The sequence below is a fragment of the Rosa chinensis genome, chromosome 5 (genome assembly GCF_002994745.2).
Source record: "Rosa chinensis cultivar Old Blush chromosome 5, RchiOBHm-V2, whole genome shotgun sequence".
Classification (NCBI taxonomy): domain Eukaryota; kingdom Viridiplantae; phylum Streptophyta; class Magnoliopsida; order Rosales; family Rosaceae; genus Rosa; species Rosa chinensis.
The window spans coordinates 68,241,203-68,247,202 of record NC_037092.1 but is presented as its reverse complement, the minus strand read 5'-3'; the positions used below and the strand labels follow the sequence as shown (position 1 = coordinate 68,247,202).

General features: G+C 37.8%; 1 long non-coding RNA gene across 4 annotated transcripts; it reads right to left on the bottom strand.

Annotated features, from left to right (window-relative positions):
* Positions 1-259: 259 nt before the first annotated feature.
* On the bottom strand, positions 260-2,785 carry LOC112168478. 4 transcript variants are annotated; one of them, XR_005800910.1, is made up of 3 exons: positions 2,570-2,785; positions 691-2,415; positions 260-606 (listed from the first exon to the last, which is right to left on the bottom strand). It is a non-coding gene; the product is annotated as an uncharacterized LOC112168478 (long non-coding RNA). The 4 variants fall into 4 exon arrangements; XR_005800911.1 differs by having other exon boundaries at positions 260-1,563; positions 1,847-2,415; positions 2,570-2,781; XR_005800909.1 differs by having other exon boundaries at positions 260-2,437; positions 2,570-2,782.
* Positions 2,786-6,000: the final 3,215 nt, after the last annotated feature.

Genomic DNA, 6,000 nt, shown 5'->3' with positions numbered 1-6,000 from the left:
ATGAATTTTTTGAGCTAGCTAGTGCATGAACTAAGGCCACAAGAGTACACCCGGCCGCCAACTTTTATCGCACTCTCTCAGTAGGAGCTAGGTAACTTGGGCAACTAGCTAGCTAGTAGTTAGACTAGTTCAGAGATCATTCTACCAAAAGTTGCAGTAAATCTGTAGTTCTGTACCCAATTTAGAAGTGATACTAGGTATGAAGCCCGCGCGATGCTGCGGGTATGTTTTTTGCCTGAACTGTCGAGAAGCACAAATGTGAAGGCTAAACTCAGTACACGAATTAATCAAAAGCTAAAATATTTAGATAGAGAAACATGATGGCCATTATTCCATAAAGAAATGACACTGGTTTGGGTAATAGATAGCACAATTTTAATAGACGTTAAAAACATCTGATATAATCAAAAATGGAATCATAGGGATTTCCCAAAACTGATTTGGTTCAGTCCTTGAGTTACTGTTCATCATTCTCAACCTGAAGTTCCACCAATCATATTCAAATTTAATCCAGATTGTGGTTCAGTGCCTGAGGTTCTGTGCATCATTCACATCCTGAACTCCCACCAATATCACTCAAAATAGATCCAGATTGTGGTTCAGTCCCTGCAAGGCAAAATAGTCGATGATCATCAAATTCCACAATTCACATTTGGCAAAGTTTTCTTGATCCCAAGCATTTGAGCCTACAATGTGGAAATATGGCAAGAGCAAGAGCTAGAGCATTGCTTTCTTCAATTTCTGCAACTTCATATTAAACAGCAGAACTACTTTGAATTGCTTGAATACCACTACAGAATTATAAACTAAGGGTATGAGACCAAGCTGTACATTACCATAACTGGAATTCATCTAAAACAAAAGTCAAAGAAATACATGCAGGTTCCGATTAGCATAGAGGAATAATTAGTACAGTTTATAAAAAGACATCTAATAAAAAGCTATTTCTGTGGTATGTCAATTGCCGTTAGAATTTTTCTTTATGTAGAGTTCACATACATTGAGCGATTTCATGAATGATGAATACCATATACTGTATTTTTTGTTGCAGTAAAGTCCTTGAGTTTTTTGGTGGCACTATAATATTATGTTAAACCTCATTCATATGTTTTGCTTTATGACTCTTCCCCCGCAAAATTTATACTTTTCATCTGTAATAAAAAGAATTTGTCTACATATATCTAACAAAATCTCGAAAAAAAGAACTCGGTAAATGAATTCAAGTTGTAAGCTTCACCTACATGTCAATATGCCCATTCCAGTAATAAAATAGAAGTGGAAGAAACAGCAAGGAGTGCAAAGGGTACTGAATGACATTCTAGACATAATAATTTAATTCATACTTTTACTTTTATATCTGGAGGGTATGGAGAAGCAAATTTTCTTGAATGTAGTTTCATGCTTTTCTGCAATGCAGTCTTTATCACACTCTACAAAGTAATTGGCTAAGATTTAAGAGAAAGATATGTATAGCATATATCATACTCACACACACTCCCTCTATCACATTCGGTAGGAAGTGAGGTTGAGCTTTCCCAAGTGAAGTTGTTGTAAGAAAAATCCCTGCATATCAAATCTCAACTAAATAATCATAACAAAACAGTAATCCTACCTTAACAGAATAAGATTCCGTAGCCAACAACAATATAAGAGATGTGCCATATCCAGTTATATCATGATCCTCACAAATCTTCTAGAATTGTAAGAATAGACAATGAATATCATAATCTACTTCAGCCTCTAAATCTTATTTAAGGTGGCACAGAATCAAGCATTTTCATTGAGATGATTCTATAATTATGATATGCAACAGTGGTTTATATGTTCAGAAGCAGAATCATGAAACCTTGTGAAAGAAGAGCCTAATCTCTCCTAGCAAAACATCAAAGCTTTTGAAAATCAATAGACATACTTCAGTCCCACTGGAAACAAAGAACAACCATGAAGCAATTAAACCACATGTAAACAATTTCACCAGCACAATAGTAAACCGATTTTTGTTCCTGAATTTCTGCCCATTCTTAGGATTCAAAGGCAGGCACAATGGGAGTTTATGATCATATCCCATTTCGTAAAATGATTTCTTTCCCCTTATAAAGTTCTCATATTCTTATATGTACTTTTTTTTAATTTTTTTATTTCAGCTTGCTAAACATGAATAAAGAAATTGCAAAGAAAAACGTAGTGCATGGACCAAACGCAAAAACTACTTTCTGAGAATTGAGAAAAACATCATGATTTAATTAAACAAATATTAGTGGTTAGTTGACAGTAAGGAGATCAAACAAAATTGAGTACTGTTAATCCAGTGGCCGGGAGGTCGAAAGTGAAACCCAGTTCTGTAGACTTGCTTAATGTTGACAGCATGAAGAGACTCAAACTCTTGGTAATCCTCGTCGAAAGCTTTGACTCCATCTGGGTTCAATATTAGATACAGCTGCCCTCAATTCACGCCCATTTCAGAAATAGATTCCAACGTTTTAAACTTCAAAAAAAAAAAAAAAAACAACAACAACAACAACAACGAAATTTGATGGAAGATTTTAAAGGAATTGAAGGCGACAATTACCTGTTCATCTAATTACTGTACTAACGGAAATCGCAAACCCAAATCAATGCCCAATTAGAGAAAGAAAAAAAAAAACCCTTCCTGAGCAATCACCATCGCTGTCTATATATTGTTGAATCTCTTCTTCTTCCTCTAGTTCCTTCGTTCTCTCTCTCTCTCTCCCTGCATCCCAACATCGCGCAGCCACGAAGCAAATAACTGGAGCGACTCGGTGCCATAGAAAAGGCCCAGGTGTCGTGGCAATTCCGTAATAGAGACATGAGGCAAGGGCAGAATAGGTAGGAAACTATTCATTTCGTTTGTCCTATTTGGTTTGCGTTTTAGTATAGTTATAATTGATGATATTGGCCAAGTGTCGTTTAATTAAACCGCACAAAATGAAAAAACTCAATAGGCATTTAAACTATGAATATCTCCAATGATTTTTCATTCATTTGTTTTATTTCAGAAAAGGGTTTTGGAGCTCAACCAAATTGGGAATGTTCATCCTTACGTTTGAGTTGATATATTTTCTTTGTTTTTTTTTTTATTATATATCAAAAGTAAAATACTAAAGACTAACCAAATTATGAGCTACTAAGTTTTAGAAAGCATATTCGTCCAAAAAAATATAAATTAGAAGGCATGAAAGATGTTGCGAGAAATTATTATATAATCGCATACAACTGGATATTTTGTGGTCCGAGCTAATGTGATTGGCATTGTCCACATAGCAGAGAATTGTTGTTGATTGGTGCACTTAATTTTTTGTTTTTGTTTTTACTCATTATGTTCACTTTGACTGAAATGTTGCTATCTTATTGGCTCAGACCACCACTTACTCACTTAATTAACAATGTTGTGTGGTAGTTTGGGACTAAGAATAATTGCTGGATGTTACTCCACTAGAAAGAGTCATTACCTGATGTCCTAACCCCTACACTAAAAACTCTAGCTCGGCAACAAGACAATGAAAGGTAAATATATGCTTTGTGAGAGAATTAAAACTCCCAGGATCATAAATTTTGAACTTCTAACTTAGATCCCATAGTCACCTAAACCCTGGACTTAGAACCAAATGACAAAATCTGTCCATCGGCCTTTTCCAAATAGACACTACACGTTTATACCTAACATATGATAAGCATTGCCACAGGAAAGTACACATCGCCGGCCAACCAACGATTCTAGGACGGCTCGCTAGAACCACCACCAAAGGAAAAGCCTATGGTCGACATGGCATGACCAGACGCTTCCTCCCTCACAAGAGGAAAAACTTTCAATTGTCCAACATCGGGTATCAGGGGAACCAAACTCCCATTCCTTATTACAAAAGGAGTCACATACATCCAAATAAGGTAAGTCCACAGCTCTACCCTTCGGTACCATTACTTTGTCCAAATATCTCCCCAATATTGACTTAGGCATCAAAGGGTTTGAGACCGGCACCCCTGGTCCCCCCTCTGACCTCCTTCTTCTCTTTAGACAAGTATCAAGGTAGGACACCGGTGATTCTTATGGGACGCCCGCTCAGTGAGCCTTCTGTTGCGTTTGAACTGACGAAGCGTGATACCCTCTAATTGAAAGAGCAGGCTGCTTGAGAGCATGCTACCTCACTCACTGCCCAAACCCGACTTGCCGAGATCGAAGTTGAGAACTGCATGCTCTAGGCCTCACTTCAGTACTGGTTAGATAACAACCTTGTGCTGGACAGGGCACTCTATTCCACCTCGGTACCTATCCTCTCAAGAGTGAACACTCCAACCTTCCACATCCCTAACTTAGGAGCGACACTCCTAAGAACATGGAATGTTACAGCCACCACCATAACGCAGAGCGGCACCACACCACTATTCCCCCTCTTACCACCTTAAAGACAATGGGGGTGCCACCCAACATAGTCTATTTGAACACAGCATTGTATCCAGACCCATTTATGCATCAACTACCACCAGAGCCCACTTTTATAGGTAGTACTAGTTATGGTGTCGGTGCCAATGCGGACCCTGATCTCAACACCAGACTACTACCCTAGATGAATCAGACTATCGTCGACCTTCAGTCCAGGATTGAATTAGCAGAGAGCAGGGTGGCATGTCGACCAGCCTCGGCGAGTTTCGAGGAGAAACCAGGCCCTTTCACTGCAAGAGTTCAGGTTGAGAAGCGATCCCATGACTCCAAAGCATTCAAGATGGAACGCTATAGTGGTACAACCAACCCATATGATCACTTGGCGATATTCCGGTTCCAACTCAATGCAACCCATTTCACTGATGCTATAGCTTGTCATGCATTTGAAGAAATACTTTGTCGCGAGGTGCTAAGTTAGTTCCTTAATCTCCCAGTCAATTCAGTGGATAACTTCAGACAGTCGGCAAACAAGTTTGTCAATAGATTCAAATTACGCAGTAGTGGGTATCACACAACTACACAACTATTCAGAATAAAGCAGTAAGAGAATGAGAGCCTTTGAAATTTTGTCACCCAGTGGAAGTCAGCGACCACCAGGTGCCGTAAAGTAGATAGGGGTATGTCACGCCCCGAAACTCGATAACTTAACAAGCAAAAGAACACTCTGAGAATTTTTCAATTAAACTAAGCAACAAAACAAACCGAGCTCATCAATGTCAATACCGACTAGTTCTTTAGAGTCACATATTACATTATACCAAGTTTACAAATTAAACTGAAATAACAATTCAATAAGTAAACTCATGCACTACGCTCATTACATAGGGGAAGACGAACAAATGCATAACAAAATTAGGTTACTAAACCTACCATTGAAACAACAAGGAAGCTCTCTGCCTCAACCGCGTTCAACCTAATCTGCAGGATAAACTCCTACACCATTGAATAGTGCACCGAGTTGCAACAACAAACCCAGTAAGCTTTTTCCTTGTATGAGTAAACTCAAAAATCATAACAGCAAGCACATGCTTTAAATACCTCAACTTAACATCAAATAAGAAATAAAATACTCATCAACATTTTTACATCAACGTCTTACGCAATAACCCACTTCGTGATTTAGACCAACTTATGATTTCACAACTTAAGATCCCAAACCACCAAACCCCAAGTCAACCGAGTATTTACACTTAAAGTCATAACCCTTTTCTCTTGGAAACAAATATCTATTCTCACTGTGGCATTGTGAAATCACATAGAATTCTCACAACACAATCGCTTAAATCCTCTTCCTGTTCTTGTAGAAGATGTAATTGTCACCTCAAAGACATGTCAACTCATCTAAAAATCTCAAACAACCATTGTACTTGAATTTCATAATCAAAACTAAATCCGTAACTCCTGCATATAATATAGTTCAGGAATTTACGAACAAAATCAAGCAATAAAAACGTAAAGTAATCCCTGCATATAATTTAGTTCATGAGATTATATTAAAATCAAACAATTCAGAAAGATCGAAATCCCTGCGTATAATTTAG